Consider the following 16,528-nt stretch of genomic DNA (forward strand, 5'->3'; position numbering starts at 1 on the left):
TTAAACCTCTAACTAGGTTAACTGAGAAAAAGAGGAGACACAAATTGCTAATGTTAGAAATGAAAAAGTGGCCTTAACCCCTTGGCTGTCTCTTGCACACCCCCTACTGGGGATCAAGCCCACAGCCTGGGCATGTGCCCTGACCAGGAATCGAACCAATGACCTCTTGGTTCATTGGTCTACGTTCAGCCACTGAGCAACACTGGCTGGGTTGGTTGATTACCTTTTTGTTTTGTTGGCAGTTTCTTTTGTGATCAACAAAGCTTTTTATTGTTATTGTCCCATTGACTTATTTTTGTCTTTACATCCCTTGAATTTGGGGTCAAATTAATAAAATCCTTTCCAAGACCAAAGTCCAGAAGTTTAGTACCCATGTTTTCTTCTATGTAATCATTGTTTCAGCTCTTAGATCTTGGATCTATTTTGAGTTAATTTTTGTATATGTATATACACTAGCGCATCCTTATGGTTAGAAGGGAAACATCCACCATATGGTATAGGAAAGTGGGACTTCAGCCCTATGAAGAAATCATTGCCTGAGAGGAGGCCCCTAATCTTTTTTTTCTTTCTATTTTTTTTATTTATTAAATTTTATCTGTGTACATATTTTAACATTGCCCCCCCCCCCCATACATACCCTCCCTCCCCAGAGTTTTGTGTCCATTAGTTGTACTTATATGCATGTATACAAGTCCTTCGGTTGATCTCTTATCTCCCCCAGATCTCTCTACTCTCCCCGCTGTAATTTTACAGTCTGCTTGTTGCTTTACTGTCTTTATATCTATCTTTTGGTTTATCAGTTTATAATGTTTTTTATTATCCATAAATGAGTGAGGCCATGTGGTATTTCTCTTTCATTGACTGGCTTATTTCACTCAGCATGATGTTCTCTAGTTCTATCCAGGTTGCTGCAAATGATGAGAATTCCTTCTTTTTTATGGCAGCATAGTATTCCATTGTGTAGATGTACCATAGTTTTTGGATCCAATCATCTGCTGATGGACACCTAGGCTGTTTCCAGATTCTAGCTATTGTAGATTGTGCTGCTATGAACATAGGGGTGCATATATTTTTTCTGATTGGTGTTTCTAGTTTCTTGGGATATATTCCTAGGAGTGGGATAACTGGGTCAAATGGGAGTTCCATTTTCAGTTTTTTGAGGAAACTCCACACTGTTCTCCACAGTGGTTGCACCAGTCTGCATTCCCACCAGCAGTGCACGAGGGTTCCTTTTTCTCCACAACCTCGCCAACACTTGTCGTTTGTTGATTTGTTGATGTTGGCCATTCTGACAGGTGTGAGATGGTAGCGCATTGTTGTTTTGATTTGCATCTCTCGGATAATTAGTGACTTTGAGCATGTTTTCATGTGGAAGGCCCCTAATCTTGATGATCCTGATTGGAGGCTTTCTGGAGGAAGACATTTATGAATTTGATCAGAGAAAAGAAGAACCCTCTGAAGTATACCAGTGAATCCATGTGGATCCATGACTGGCCATCTCTCCTTCACTGGACCTTTAGAAATCTTACTAAGGTGGCAGACCCTTGAGTTTTTGTGGAATTTATAGTCCAGCCTCAGACCATTTCTTATACAAGCAGAGACTAGAACTACTGATGCCTACAATGTGCTTATAAGAAAAATGTCAGTATGTGAGCTCCTTTTATTAGATCCAGTTTGTTAGTACATTTTATTCTAATTCCATTTCATGGTTAGTCCGAATAGTATAAAGTTTTTATTCCCTGTTACAAAATTGCTGACTTGTGGGTTTCTATATGCATATGATTCCCATTCCTGGTCCTTGGGGCACTTAAAGGCACACGGGAGATATAATACTCTGAGAAACTCTTGGCAAAAAAATTCTCTGCACTATGATCCCCAGCAAAGGGGGAGTGCCATTTGATGGGGACTTCTAAAAATAATTCCCACCAAAAGTTAACATTCTTCCTGTAGTTGTTTTTTGGTTGTTTTCTGCCTGTATAATCTTTTAATTTTATTGATTTCACACTTCCAATTACTTTTTTCCATTCATATTTCTGTCATGTTTTAGAATAAGGATTCACACTGTTTGATCGGACTGTTCAACTTCATTTTTTAAAAAGTATTTTTATTGATATTAGAGAGGAAGGGAGAAGGAGAGATAGAAACATCCATTCTCTATTCATCTTCTTCAGCAGAATTCAGTATGATCTTGAGGGGTATTTTTTTTTTTTTTTTTTTTTTTTTTTTTTTTTTTTTTTTTGCTATCAAGTTGTTGAGAGGAATACAATTTTTTTTCCTGATTCACTTTTATAAGAAAAATTGAATATTATCAGTAAAACCATATGCATCCAACATCAATCCCCTAAAATAAATGTTATCTACTGAGGAATCATTTTATGTAACTCATAGTTAGGAATTCTAAGACAGAATGGAAACTCAAAAAAAGAGGGGGGAAAGTCTTTGATACTGTTCCCGAGATATTTACAATCTTACAGTGAAATACATATATACAACAAGTGATATTTCACACATGTAATCAGAGAATGACCTGCCAGTGCAAATGGGCAGGTCAGCATAGCCCCTTGCTGGCACATCTCAGGGATGGCAGCTGCTAGTGTGACCAGGAAGCAGGAGAGAGGACCCCACTTATAAAACACTGACTGAGTGAAGGAAGGTGTGTCAGATGCTTCACCTCCTAATTCACGGGATGTGCTTAGCAGCCATGCAGTATTGCTCTCCTTCATGTTCTGGTGTGGATGCTCAGAGCTTTAATCACGAACCCGAGGTCCCACAGCTCAGACATGGTGAACTAGTGCTCAAACCCAGGCTGTCTGTCCCTGGATTGGCTCCCAGTGCCTTCAGGGTATGTGATCAAGAGTGAACGGTGTGCAGTGTGAAGTTGAGAGCACTCTCTGGAGTGACAAAGAGCAATTACAAAATAATGGATCATGGCTGCCTGTTTTCCCAGGAAACTATTTGTGGTGTGCCCTGTACCAGATGGGCAATGGGATAGATGGTGTGGTTATCTGAGAACTCACCTCTCTTTCCTGGATGTGGAAGAGGCTGATGTAGTCCTTTGACAGTGGCCCAGTTTTCAAGGGAATGCTGCTTTGCTGTCCTAAAAATGAATTCCACCGAATCCCCCCTTTCTTGGGACAGTCCGTGGTGAATGCCACTCCTCCTGAGGCCATCCTGCACACCCCAGTGTAGATTTTCAGCCTCCTACTGCCACCTCTGGAGTCCCAGCCTTCCACTCTCATTCCCTACCAGCGACTGATCAAATGCAACCTCTGTTTTGGTCTTTACCTTTTCTCCAGTTTTATCTCCTTGAGCCCTTCTGAAATCAGTTCTCCTGTCAAAGTGTAATGCTGTTAATCTCAAGAATGCTAATAGTTCTGAATCTTCTCCCAGAAACAAACACACACACACACACACACACACACACACACACACACACACACGAAAAAACTGTGTAGACCTGAGTAAAAAGTTTGTGGGAGGAGATGGGGCTGCCCTTCAAGGCGCCTTTATGCGCTGAGAGGCCACTGAATGCTGCCCGTGTGCAGGGCAGACTCCCCCTCGCCTGCCCTCTGTGTGGAACGCTGTGCTCACTCTTCACTGCTCAGGTGCTCCAGTTTTATTCTTCAAGAATCACAACGTATCCTCTACTTCACTCCCTCCTCGCTGACTAGAGCAATGGTAGGCAAACTCATTAGTCAACAGAGCCAGATATCAACAGTACAACAATTGAAATTTCTTTTGAGAGCCAAATTTTTAAAACTTAAACTTCTTCTAATGCCACTTACTCAAAATAGACTTGCCCAGGCCATGGTATTTTGTGGAAGAGCCACATTCAAGGGGCCAAAGAGCCGCATGTGGCTCGCGAGCTGCAGTTTGCCGACCATGGTACTAGAGCAAAGCTGGTTATTCACACTCCTTGTCCTGTCCCCATTGGCGGGCCTGTACTATGCACTCACAGGAATTGACAATCTGAAAAGCAATTGAAGAGTTGAATAAAAGGCCGAAACCGGTTTGGCTCAATGGATAGAGCGTCGGCTTGGGGACTGAAAGGTCCCGGGTTCGATTCCAGTCAAGGGCATGTAACCTTGGTTTCGGGCATATCCCCAGTAGGGAGTGTGCAAGAGGCAGCTGATCGATGACTCTCTCTCATTGATGTTTCTAACTCTCTATCTCTCTCCCTTCCTCTCTGTACAAAATCAATAAAATATATTTAGAAAAAAAAAGAGTTGAATAAATGAATATGAGATTAATTCTTGGTGGAGGTTAGAAATTGTGATTTCCAGAGAAACTAAGTGTGCATTGGTTCTTTTTAAAAAATATATTTTTTTATTGATTGCAGAGAGGTAGGGAGAGGGAGAGAGAGAGAGAAACATCAATGATGAGAGAGAATCATCGATCAGCTGCCTCCTGCACACCCCCTACTGGGGATCCAACCTGCAACCTGGGCATGTGCTCTTGACCAGGAATCAACCTGTGATCTCCTGGTTCATACATCCATGCTCAACCACTGAGCAACACTGGCTGGGTGGGAATTGATTTTGCCAGATCAGTAAGTGTAAGGACATTTTCTGGGTTTCCCTGACTGTCAGAGCACACAGCAGGAGCACCGCACAGCTCTGAGTGGCGGTGAGTCCATGTCTTCTTCTAAATTTTCCTTTCTGACTACACCAGGCCTGATACTTTTCGAACCCTGCCCACTGTATTAACTGTTGGGAACTTAGTCCAAGCTCCTCCTTTATCCTCTGCTCACTAGTGACAGGTGTTGGGTCTGAGCCCCTCTGCCTGGACTGGACCTCCTAGGACATGGGTCATAGATGGAGAAGCCAGGAGAGGTTGTGATTATAAGAACGAGTCTTTCTTGCAGAAGACTCACTGGGCCATATTGCCATCAGACAAGAACAGTCCTCACAGCAAAGCCCATACAAGACAGGCAGCTGGACACAGGCTGTTGAACATATATCTTTCCCATAAAGCAGCATCAGTCTCTATAATATAGAGTCTACATCCACACTATTATCTGAGCAGCCGCAGCTGCCTCCTAGAATCACCGCATCACATCACAGTGGCAGCAGCTTCTCTGGCTCAGCAGCTTCTCCTGTCTCTCCTGCCCAGCTACTCTCTCTAGCAGACTTCTTCTTACTCCATCCTCAGGTGACTAGACTAGTCAGAAACCTACTTTTCTACCATTTAGACAAAGAAGGCTTCGTGCCAGTAGTTACATCAATCATGTAACTGAAGGGCACAATGTACTGTGTGTCCTTGCACCCGCTCATGGTATCTTGGCCTGATTATGGCTCCAGGCTCAGAGTCCTGGGACATCCCATCTAGGCACATGCCCAGAGAGGCCTTTGGCCATTCTGGTGTACTGACAACAAGGCCTCTGTGCTCCCACCGGCCTTGACTATCCGGGCACCTGGCGTGGTTCCCACACTGACAAGTGGAAGAACACAACATTTTTTCTGGATCTTTCTTAACTCTCTTCACACTGTTTCTCAACCTCAGCACCATTGACCTTTGAGGCCAGATAACTCTTAGTTGTAGGGGGCTGTCCTGTGCGTTTGTAGGATGTTCATTGGCCCCCTGGGCCTTTACCCACTAGATGCCAGGAGCGCGTTCTCCACAGTCACCTTGGGTTGAAAACTCAACCCAACAAATATTTTATACTCAACAAATGTTTTATCTGGTTACCCTTGAAAAGGACCATTTTGTACAATCAGACAGTCTTGGACAATTCTTAAATCTGACTGATTTGGAAGAACTAACTGCCACGAACCAGTCAGGCTCTCTTGAGTGCTCTCTGTGCACCCCATCCAGTCCGGGGTTGGATGCTGCTCCTGGTGTGGATGGGAAGCAGGATGAGTGTGCAGACACTCTGCCCACGTGGCAGGTGTGGTATGTTCTCTGACCCTAATGCCTGATGGCAGGGCCTGCCTCCTACATTATTTCTGCTTTCTTGGCAAACATACAGTCTCCTGACATGTATGAGTGTGCCAAAGGCTGATGTTTAAAAGCAAGTGAGATGTATGAAACATGTTCAGATATAAAGATAAATACTCTGATAAATAAGGACCTTGAAAAAATAAATAGTCCAACTTACAGTAATCATAGACCACAAATATCAGGTCAAACTCTCTCCTCACCAGGTGTCCATTCAGTATATAAACAGACATGTTAGAAATACTTAGTCCAGTCCTAGCTGGTTTGGTTCAGTGGATAGAGCCTCAGCCTGCAAACGGAAAGGTCCCAGGTTTGATTTCTGTCAAGGGCACATGCCTGGGTTGTGGGATTAATCCTCAGTGGAGGATTTGCAGGAGGCAGCTGATCCGTGATTCTCTCTCATCATGGATGTTTCTATCTCACCCTCTTCCTTCCTCTCCGAAATCAATAAAAATTTATTAAAAAAGAGAAATACTTAGTCCAAATGACTGTTTTCACCAGAAGGTTTCTAATCAAAATATTATTTACTCTAATAAACATTTTAAAAAATCCTCATCTGAGGATATTTTTCCATTGATTTTTAGGGAGATTGAAAGAGAGAGGGAAGGACAGAGAGAAGCATTGATGTGAGAGAAACACATTGATTGGCTGCCTTCTGCATGAGCCCGACCAGGGCCCCGGCCAGGGAGGAGCCTGCAACCAAGGTACGTGGCTTCAGTTTTTGGGCTGATGCTCTGGCAACTCCAATAACATTTTAAAGGAATCAGTTATGACCCTTCATTACAAAAACACAGTCTTCAAAGGAAATAACCATACACTGTCAGAATGTTGAAAACAAACAAAAAAACAAACACATCTAGCTCTTCTGCCATGAGTTTGAGACATCAGCCCTCGTTTCCCTGTGTTTTCCCTCAGCAGAGCAGAGTCCCTCTGGCCAGAGCATCCTATGAATGTCGGAAAATAACTGCTTAGCATTTGTTTTCACATCTTGCTGTTTCTCTAGAAGTTCTAATAAAAGACATCAGAGTGCTAATGTGGATAATCATCAGTCCAATTGTTACATATTGAGGTAAGACCCTTCACTTTTGTTGTCAGATTGAATAAAACGTTTGAAAGGCAGCAGCCAAGAAAGGCAGCAGGATGCTCTCCGAAAGCAAGGCTTCTTTTTCAGTGGAATGTCGTTCCAGCTCTGGCATTCTGGAATGTTCTGTCACAACATGAGCACCAGCTGGAAATGAATAGCAAGAGTTAACAAGTTCGATTCTGACTATGCAAGTCTGAGAAAGTTCACTCCCTTTAGAGTCTCGATTGATTGCAGAGGGCTTGTTGACCATGTTTGATGTCCTCCACGGACTGAATGCTGAGCTAATTTAAAGACCCATCACCACCTTGGAAAAACTGGCTACAGCCTTGGCCTTGGCACCTGCCTGTGGAGAGGCTGTTCTCCAAGTCTGCTTTGCCACCTCGTGGCCAGTTCTGGTACTGCCTTCACCTGATCAACAAAACTCAGTTTAGCTCTTGAATCCTGTAATGAGTTATGATGGAAGGCAGGCACTTTTTTTTTTTCCCTCCCTCCCTTTCTCCCTCCCTCCCTCCTGGCCTCCCTCCCTCCTTTTCTTCCCTTTCTTGAATATATTTTTATTGATTTCAGAGAGGAAGGGAGAAGCAGTTTAAAGAGAGACACAAAACAAGCCCCTTTGATGTAATAATTACAAATAATTGCTCTTTTAGAATATTAACCATGTTTGATTATAAGCTGTAAATATATTGTTTCCTGGCTCTTCATAATTAAAGTGGAACTAACAGAAGTAGAATGGTATTAACATAGGCCTCTATAAAAAAGTGACTTACACATTTTCTACTAGTTCAGGAGGTTTAAAAATTGACAGCTCCAATCCTTTTTTTTGTGTGTGTGTGGGGTAGGGTTCTCCACTGGAACTCACCTTGGCCAGCCTAACACCGCCTGCTCGCCGGCCCCACACCCTGTGTCTGCCACTGGTTGCCTCCCTCTGCAGGGCGACCAGCAGGGCAATGGGTGGGAGGAGAAGCCCTTCTCACACTCACCTTTGCTGGCCTGCAAGCTGAGGGCAGCTCCTGCATTGAGCGTCTGCCCTCCTGGTGGTCAATGCGCATCATAGCAACCAGTCACTCCACTGTTTGGTCAATTTGCATATTAGGTTTTTATTATATAAGATGTTTTATCATTTTAAGTCTTTAATCCACTTTGAGTGGATTTTTATGTATGGCATAAGATAAGAATCCAGTCTCATTCCTTTGCATGTGGATATTTGTTGAAGAGATTATCTTTTCTCCATTGTGCATTCTTGGCACTCCTGTCAAAGATCAGTTGACCACATACACGTGCATGTATTCTGGGCTCTCTGTCCAGTTACACTGGTCTATATATCTGTCTTTAGACCAGTGCCATACTCTTTTAATTACCATCTATACTAATAATAGAGGAATATGCAAATTGTCTGGGACGCTATCACAGTAACGACCGAACAGCAGGCTGTGTGGGGCAACCAGGCCTGTGACAGGGGGAACAGTTAGGGGCAACAAGGTTGGCAGAGGGGGGCAGTTGGAGGCGACCAGGCTGGCAAGGGGGGAAGTAAGGGGCGACCAGGCCAGTGGGGGGGGGCAGTTAGGGGCAACCAGGCCAGCAGAGTGGGACATTTGGGGGCAACCAGGCTGGCGGTGGGACCAGTAGGGGGCTACCAGGTTGGCAGGGGGCAGTTAGGGAAGATCAGGCTGACAGGCAGGGGTGGTTAGGGGTGATCAGACTGGCAGTGGAGCAGTTAGGGGTGATCAGGCAGGCAGGCAGGTGAGCATTTAGAAAATAGTGGTCCTGGATTGTGAGAGGGATGTCTGACTGCTGGTTTAGGCCTGATCCCAACCTGAGGGGTCCTGGATTGGAGAGGGTGCAGCTGGGCTGAGGGGACCTTCCCCTACCCCATGCATGAATTTCATGCACTGGACCTCTAGTAGCTTTATAATACATTGTGAAATCAAGGGACGTGATGCAAATGTCAACCTCTCCGCCTCTCCCCCCTCCCCGCCTGCCCCCCTCCATTTCGCCCTTCCACTCAGTTTTCACCCTGCTCCAGGCCTTTACCACCTGTTTGTGTTGATAGGTAATGCATATATGCCTGTAAGATTTTTGGTTAATCTCTTCCCACTCACCCCCTTCCCTCTGAGATTCATCTGTCTGTTTCATGTTTCCATGCCTCTTGTCTATTTTATTCATAAGTTGATATTGTTCATTAGATTCCTTGTTTGTTTATTTTGATTTATTTTGATTTTTAGATTCAATTGTTGATACATATGTATTTATTGTCACTTTATTGTTCATTTTTCTTCTTCTTCTTCTTCTTCTTCTTCTTCTTCTTCTTCTTCTTCTTCTCCTTATTTTTCTTCTTTTTCTTCTTTCTCCCTTCTTCCTTCTTCTTCCTCTTCTTAAAGAATACCCTTCAACATTTAATGTAATACTGGTTTGGTGGTGATGAACTCCATTAGCTTTTACTTGTCTGTGAAGTTTTTTATCTGACCTTCAATTCTAAATGAAGGAGAAATAAACAGTTTCCCCAAGAAGAAAAAGTTAAGGGAGTTCATAAAAAAAACCAAACCAGCATTATAAGAAATGTTAAAGAAACTTCTTTAAGAAGAAGAAAGAAAATAAAGAAAAAAATAAATATAAATGATAAAATGTAAATATCAATAATTACTTTAAATGTAAATGGATTAAATGCTCCAATTAAAGGACATATGGTAGCTAAATAGATAAGAAGACCCATATATATGTTGTCTAATAGAGACACAGCTTATTTCAAAAGACACACACAGACTGAAAAAAAAAAGATGGAAAAAGATATTTCATGCAAATGGAAACAACAAAAGCTGGAGTAGCATTTATATATCAAACAAAATAGACCTTAAAACAAAGTCTATAATAAGGACTTTAAAATAAAGGCTATAATAGAGACAAAGAATAACACTATCTCTCAGCTTCTTTCTCTGGATTTACACTTCATCCCTTGCCACGACCAGGAATAATCTGAACGATTGTGATGCTACCCCATGTCTGGAAAAAGAGGTTATTTGTGCTCTCTTCAAACATGTGATCCATTTCAGAATCCTCTTTTGCTCCCCGGTACCACTTACTGTATTAGCATCTGGTAGGAAACAGATGGTACATTAAAAAGAGGCTATGGAAGAATCTAATGAAGGCACTCTCTAAAAATGTGCGTGCTGGGATAACAAAACACGTGGGGATAGTCAAACGCCCTGGAATCATAGCAGGTGAGGCTGTTACCACTCTGGGCCTAGAGGAACAGGAGAAGGAATGGTCAGTGGATGTTGGCAAGAGCTGCAGGAAAGGAGAGGGATCACCAATCAGGAGCTGTGACTACCGTTAAACCGATGGTGTGGCAGGATGGGAGCCAGGGGATAAGTAGTCCAACGTCTCACCTTCTAATCACCTGCTATTGCCTCCCAGTGACTGGACTCCATGCTAAGCCAGAGGGAGGGGGATGATGCAGTCCCCAGAGGTCAGCCTTGCAGGCCAAGGCAGCGGGGTGGGGGGTGGGGAAGTGTGGAGAGTGAATCTCAAGGTTCTCATATGTTAGAGGCTAAATTGTGTCTCTGAAAAATCATATGCTGATTCTCTAACTCCCAAGGTGACTGCATTTGAAAATGGGCCTTTCAGGAGGTAAAGTTGAATGAGGTCATGAGGATAGGTCTTAACCTGATAGGGCTGATCTCTATCAGAAGAAGAGCAAACCCCAGACCTCTCTCTTCTTTCCCTCACCTTCACCTGAGGACACAGTCAGTGGGTAGTTGTCTATGTAGCTGTCTATAAGCCAGGAGAAGAGGTCACACCAAGCACCCAATGGCACCTTTATCTTGGACTTTTAGCTTCAAGAATTGTGGGAAAATACTTTTCTGTTGCTTAAGCCACCCAGTGTGTGGTGTTTTGTTATGCAGCTGAGCTGACTAACACATCACCTATAAGATGAAGGTTATAATACATGTCTCGTGGGGTTCCTATGAGTATGAAGTGATACAACATTTGTGAATCAAGTTTCTGAGCTGAGTAGATACACATTAATTAATCACTCCATTATTTTTATTATAGGTATTAAGCGTTAAAACTAATCCCCATTTTATCACTTTTATTTTTAAAAATCTTTATTGTTGAAAGTATTACATATGTCCACTTTATTCCTCCATTAACCTCTTCTAGTCTGCTCCCACCCCCACTTTCACCCCAACCCTTCACTACCTTATTGTCTGTGCCCATGGGCTATGCAAATATGCATACAAGTTCTTTGGTTGATCTCTTCCCACCCACCCAACTTTCCCCACATTCCCACTGAGGTTAGACAGTTCCATGCTTCAATGTTTCTGGATCTATTTTGTTCATCAGATTCCACATATGAATGAGATCATGCGATACTTATCTTTCTCTGACTGGCTTATTTCTCTTAGCATAATATTGTCCAGGCCCATCCATGCTGTTGCAAATATGTTCTCAGTGAGCTTCTTTTTATAGCTCTGTAGTATTCCATTGTCTTTAAGTGAAACAAACAAACCTTAAATAGCCACGGCAATCTTAAGAAAGTTGGAGGAATCACAATACCAGATATCAAGTTATAACACAAAGCCACCATAATCATAACAGCCTGGTACTGGCACAAGAACAGGTATATAGACCAATGGAACAGAACAGAGAACCTAGTGATCGTCCCAAGCTATTATGCTCAATTAATATTTGACAAAGGGGGCAAGAGCATACAATCGAGTAAAAATAGTCTCTTCAATAAATGTTGTTGAGAAAATTGAACGGTACATGAAAAAAAAAAAGATAAAAGAAAGAAAGAAAAAAAAAAGAAACTAAACCACCAACTTACACCATACACAATAATAAACTCAAAATGGATAAAAGACTTAAATGTAAGTCGTGAAACCATAAAAATCTTAGAAGAAACCATGGGAAGCCAAATCTCAAACATCTCTCATAGCAATATGTTTACGGATACATCTCCTAGGGAAAGGAGAAAATAAACAAATGGGACTACATAAAAATAAAAAGCTTCTGCACAGCAAATGAAACTGTCAACAAGGTGAAAAGAGAGCTCACTGTGTGAGGACATATTTGGCAATGATACACCTGGTAAGGGGTTAATTTCCAAAATTCATAGGGAACTCATACAACTTAACAAAAATAAGACAGACAATCCAGTTAAAAAATAGGCAAAGGACCTAAATAGACACTTCTCCAAAGTGGACATACAGATGGCCAAGAGACATATGAAAAAATGTTCAAAATCACTAATCACCTGAGAGATACAAATCAAAATGACAATGAGGTAACACCTCACACCTGTCAGAATGGCTATTGCGAGGCTGTGGAGAAAAGGGAGCTCTAGCACACTGCTGGAGGGAATGCAGACTGGTGCAGCCACCGTGGAGAACAGTATGGAGTTTCCTCAAAAAGTTAAATAGGGAGCTGCCATTTGACCCAGTGTTTCTACTTCTAGGAAGATAGCCTAAAAAATCCGAAACACCAATCAGAAAGAATGGATGTACCTTATGTTCATAGCAGCACAATTTACAACTGCTAGGATCTGGAAACAGCCCAAGTGTCCATGAGTGGATAAAAAGCTGTGGTACATTTTATGATTTTTAGATACCATTCTCTATGTTTTTTTTTAAATTTATTTTAATTTCAATGATTTTTCTTGAGGTGAACCAAATATGTGTTCATGCATTATAGATATGTGGCCTAGGACACCTTTTAACATTTTATTTGTAATCTGCTTTTGTTAATGTCTCATTTCCCTCCCTCACCTCTGTAGCAGGTTGGATTAGTGTCTCATTTTAGCAGTTTTTAGTGTCTTCTTTACTGGTGTATAACAGATGGTTCTGGGCTCATTACTCTATCAATGTAGATTATATTATTTTTCTGAGTGAATTACTTTGTATCAGTCCCTGCTGAAGCTCACGTGGCACGTTTCAAAATGTTCTTGTCAAATAGCAGACCCAACACTATTTTCATTTTTATCTTCTGTGTTTTACATTTTGCCTTACTTGTCTTTTTAGTACATAAAAGCTTATGGGCAGAAAGCATTCATTTTATATGTCAGTTTCAAGCACCAAATGCACTGATAGTTTAAAAAAATAGTGAAAATACTCTTGGGTAAAAAAAAAAAAAAGTAATTTTAAGAATTATTTAGATTTACTGAAACATAAATGTGCTTGTCATCCAGACACTTCTGTGCTGGGCCACATGATCAGAATCTAAAAGTGTGAGGCCCACATGAATCTTTAAAAAAAGATAACAATGGTGAAAAGATAACAATAGTTATTAAGATCATACTATTTTAACAATAACACAAAAAGTAGGACAAAAGAATCATTTAATAATAGCTTTGGCTTATTGAATTCTACTATGGGTAGACATTACTAGTTGTTGGCCATTTTATAATTATTATATTGTGAAATAGTTTCAGAGGCTTGACCCTGCCCTTTCCCTGTTTCTTCCCCAAAGGAATTAAAATCACTTGATTAGGTTGAACTGGGGTGAACTTTTGTAGGTGAGTTTATAGGCAGGTAAAAAGGGCAAGCGAATTGAATTTTCAAGGGAGAGATTAGATTGATGGACCATAGGATCTAGGCTGGTCAGGATGGATGTGAGAAGGATGAGAGAAACAACGGGAATAGCTAATGGGTTGGAAGTTTTTGAATTTGTAGAGTTGCTGATTTCAATGAAATGAGGAACTAGAAAAAAAATAAGGATATTTTAAATTCAGATTTTAGAGGAATTGAAAGAAGTGTGGTTATAGGTAATGGCAAGGTCATGAATCTGAGATATGGTAGAAAAAGGTGATTCTAAGTGATCAAGAGCTGAGAGGTCTAGGTATTGGCTGGATCTCCCACTGGATGCACTGAGAATGGTGGCAGGACTAGGGGTGGAGGGGAAGGCAGGTGTGGTAAGTACAATAATAGCCCCTGAAAAATGCCCGTGTTCTAATTCACAGAGCCTGTGACCATGTTACCTTTATGGCAAAATGGACTTTGCTCATATGATGAAGGTAAGGACCTTCAGATGGGGAACTTTTCCTGGATTAAGGAGTAACTTAGTTACAATGTCCTTGTCAGAGCGAGGTAATAGCATCAGGAGATGATGAAGAAGATAGAGGTTGGAGTGATATGGGTCAGGGGCCAAGGAACATGGGCAGCTCCAGAAGCTAGAAAAGCCATAGAAACAGACCCCCGACCCCTCAAGGCAGCACCTGCAGGAGTGTAGGCCTGCTGGAACTGGTTTAGACCCCAGGACATGAGATGGTGAATTCATATTGTTTTAAGGCAGTCAGGTTGTGATAATTTGTTAGGGTAGCAATAGAAAATGAACATAGTAGATATTAGGAATTAGGGAGAGAGATAGTAATGGGTAGGAGGTAGGGTGGTAAATGATAGAACTAAGAAGGTAATGCATGATACACACATTTAAATGTTGCTGAGGTTTTAGAAAGAGGAAGGAGTTTTATAGGTGACTAGAGGCCCAGTGCACAAAATTCGTGCAAGATAGTCTTTCTTCGACATCTCCCCTCCCCCACCCTCCGCTGGCTCCGACTTCTCATGCAGCCTCTGCTTTGTCCAGTCTAATTAGCATATTATGCTTTTATTATTATAGATATATCATGTGTTCCAGGGGTCACGATGGAAGGTGAGGAATAGGATCAGATTAGGGTAGATCCAGATCATACTAGGGGTATGTTGATGAGGAATCTGGACAGTTTGGGTTTCTGGTGGCAGCGGGATAAACAAAGCAGTGAGGTGAGAGTCCTGTAGGTCTCTTATCCCCAGGTAGTTTCATTTATATATTGAACACATTTGTTCAATACCTTCTATGAGGGGGGTGTCTATTATGGGTACGAATAATCTGGTGGCCCACGGGCAAGTTAGTGCATCTGACTGACATGAGCTTTCTTGTCCACATTAGGTTCTGGGTGTCAGGAAATGATGCCTTTGAAGCTCTGAAGGAATAAAATTGAGGACCTACAATTTTGTTCAGCTAAGCATACACACTGAGTGTGAGTGAGGGCAGGAGTTTGCTCTGAGATGGATCCCTTCCTTGCCTTTCCCTGCTCTGCTCTGTATTCTGGGAATGGGCTCTGTAGGCTGCAGGTCCCAGGCTCCTGTATTGGCTTCTGTCTGGGTTCAGGCAGTGAGAGTGCAAGAGGAATGAAGAAACTAGGATCTCATTTGCCCCAGTTCTTCCTGTCCTCACCCCTCTGGTGGGACCTGACTTTTGCTGCCTGCTCTCTGTAGCCCCGGTTTCTCCTGCGTGACCTGGCCAGTGCTGGGATCTGCTAACACCACTTCTTGCTTTGTCCCTCCAGCCCAAGCATGGCTGTGAATGCCCATGATCAGTAACACACAAGCTGCCTTTCTCCTTGTTTGGTTTCAGTTCTTCCATTATTTATGCACTCAATGTTCTCCACCACATTTCCTCACTGTAAATGCTTATAGTGATTTCACTTTTTCTATTGGGAATCTGAGTAATACAGCAAGATAAGACATTCTCAGAAATTCATGGGATCAGCAAGCATAATCCTTCTCAGGGAATTTCATGATGATATACTCTAGGAAAGCAAGGGAGGAATTAAAAAAAGAGGCAGGATCCACTCAAAGAGGGCAAGAGGGGGCAGCTGGTCCAATCCTAGAGGGCAGTGAGGGAAGACCCAGGGCAAGAGCCATGCCACAGGCCCGTAGCACAAACATCCCAGCTCCAAACAGGAGTACAGAAAGTTGCAGAAGCAGGCAATTCCACCCCCACCCCCAAGTGAAATCCAGGCGAGATCCCAAGCTGTTGTGATCCAAATTTAAAGCCCAATAAATATGTAAAGATTTTAAGTACAATTGATAGAATGTATGAGAACCCTTGATGCCAGGATCATTTTTTAAAATCATAGTTTTATACTTGGCCTTGCAGTGAAAAATATTTTTGTCAAATTAAAAAATAAATATAATAAAATATGATCATAGTTTTATACTTGGCCTTTCACTAAAAAATATTTGGTCAGATTAATGTAAATGCTGTTTATTGATTTTTTTTAACCTCTTAAAGCCAACCTAAATGCAAAGAATAGAAGGCTTGAATGTGGCAACAGAGAATAGAAATGTTCACAGCCTTGGACTTACTGTAAGAGTGAACGTGCAATTGTAAAAGGTCGGGGAGGGCAATTGAAAGCAGGTAAGAGGCGTTAATCTCTCATTTTTGTAAGGGGAAGGATGAACCAACTAACATTGCTAGAAACATTAGAGGATTGCTATATTTTCTAAAATGATAAAGCTAACCAATAGTAGTCTTTGAAGCAATACTGTAGCTATCAAATGAGGAGAAGGAGGGTGGTGCACCTGAAATCATAGATTTTTGCCTCCAATTGTCAAATGAGAAAGAGCAGCCTTTGGGGTGGGGACTGGGGAGCAGGGATGTTTCTTTTCAGCCTTTAATCTCTTTTATTCTCTAATCCGTTTTTACGATATTTTAAAACACACTTGAATAAAACAATAAAATGTTAATAGG

This window comes from Pipistrellus hanaki (genome assembly GCF_964339955.1).
Source record: "Pipistrellus hanaki genome assembly, chromosome: 14".
In the NCBI taxonomy this organism is placed as follows: domain Eukaryota; kingdom Metazoa; phylum Chordata; class Mammalia; order Chiroptera; family Vespertilionidae; genus Pipistrellus; species Pipistrellus hanaki.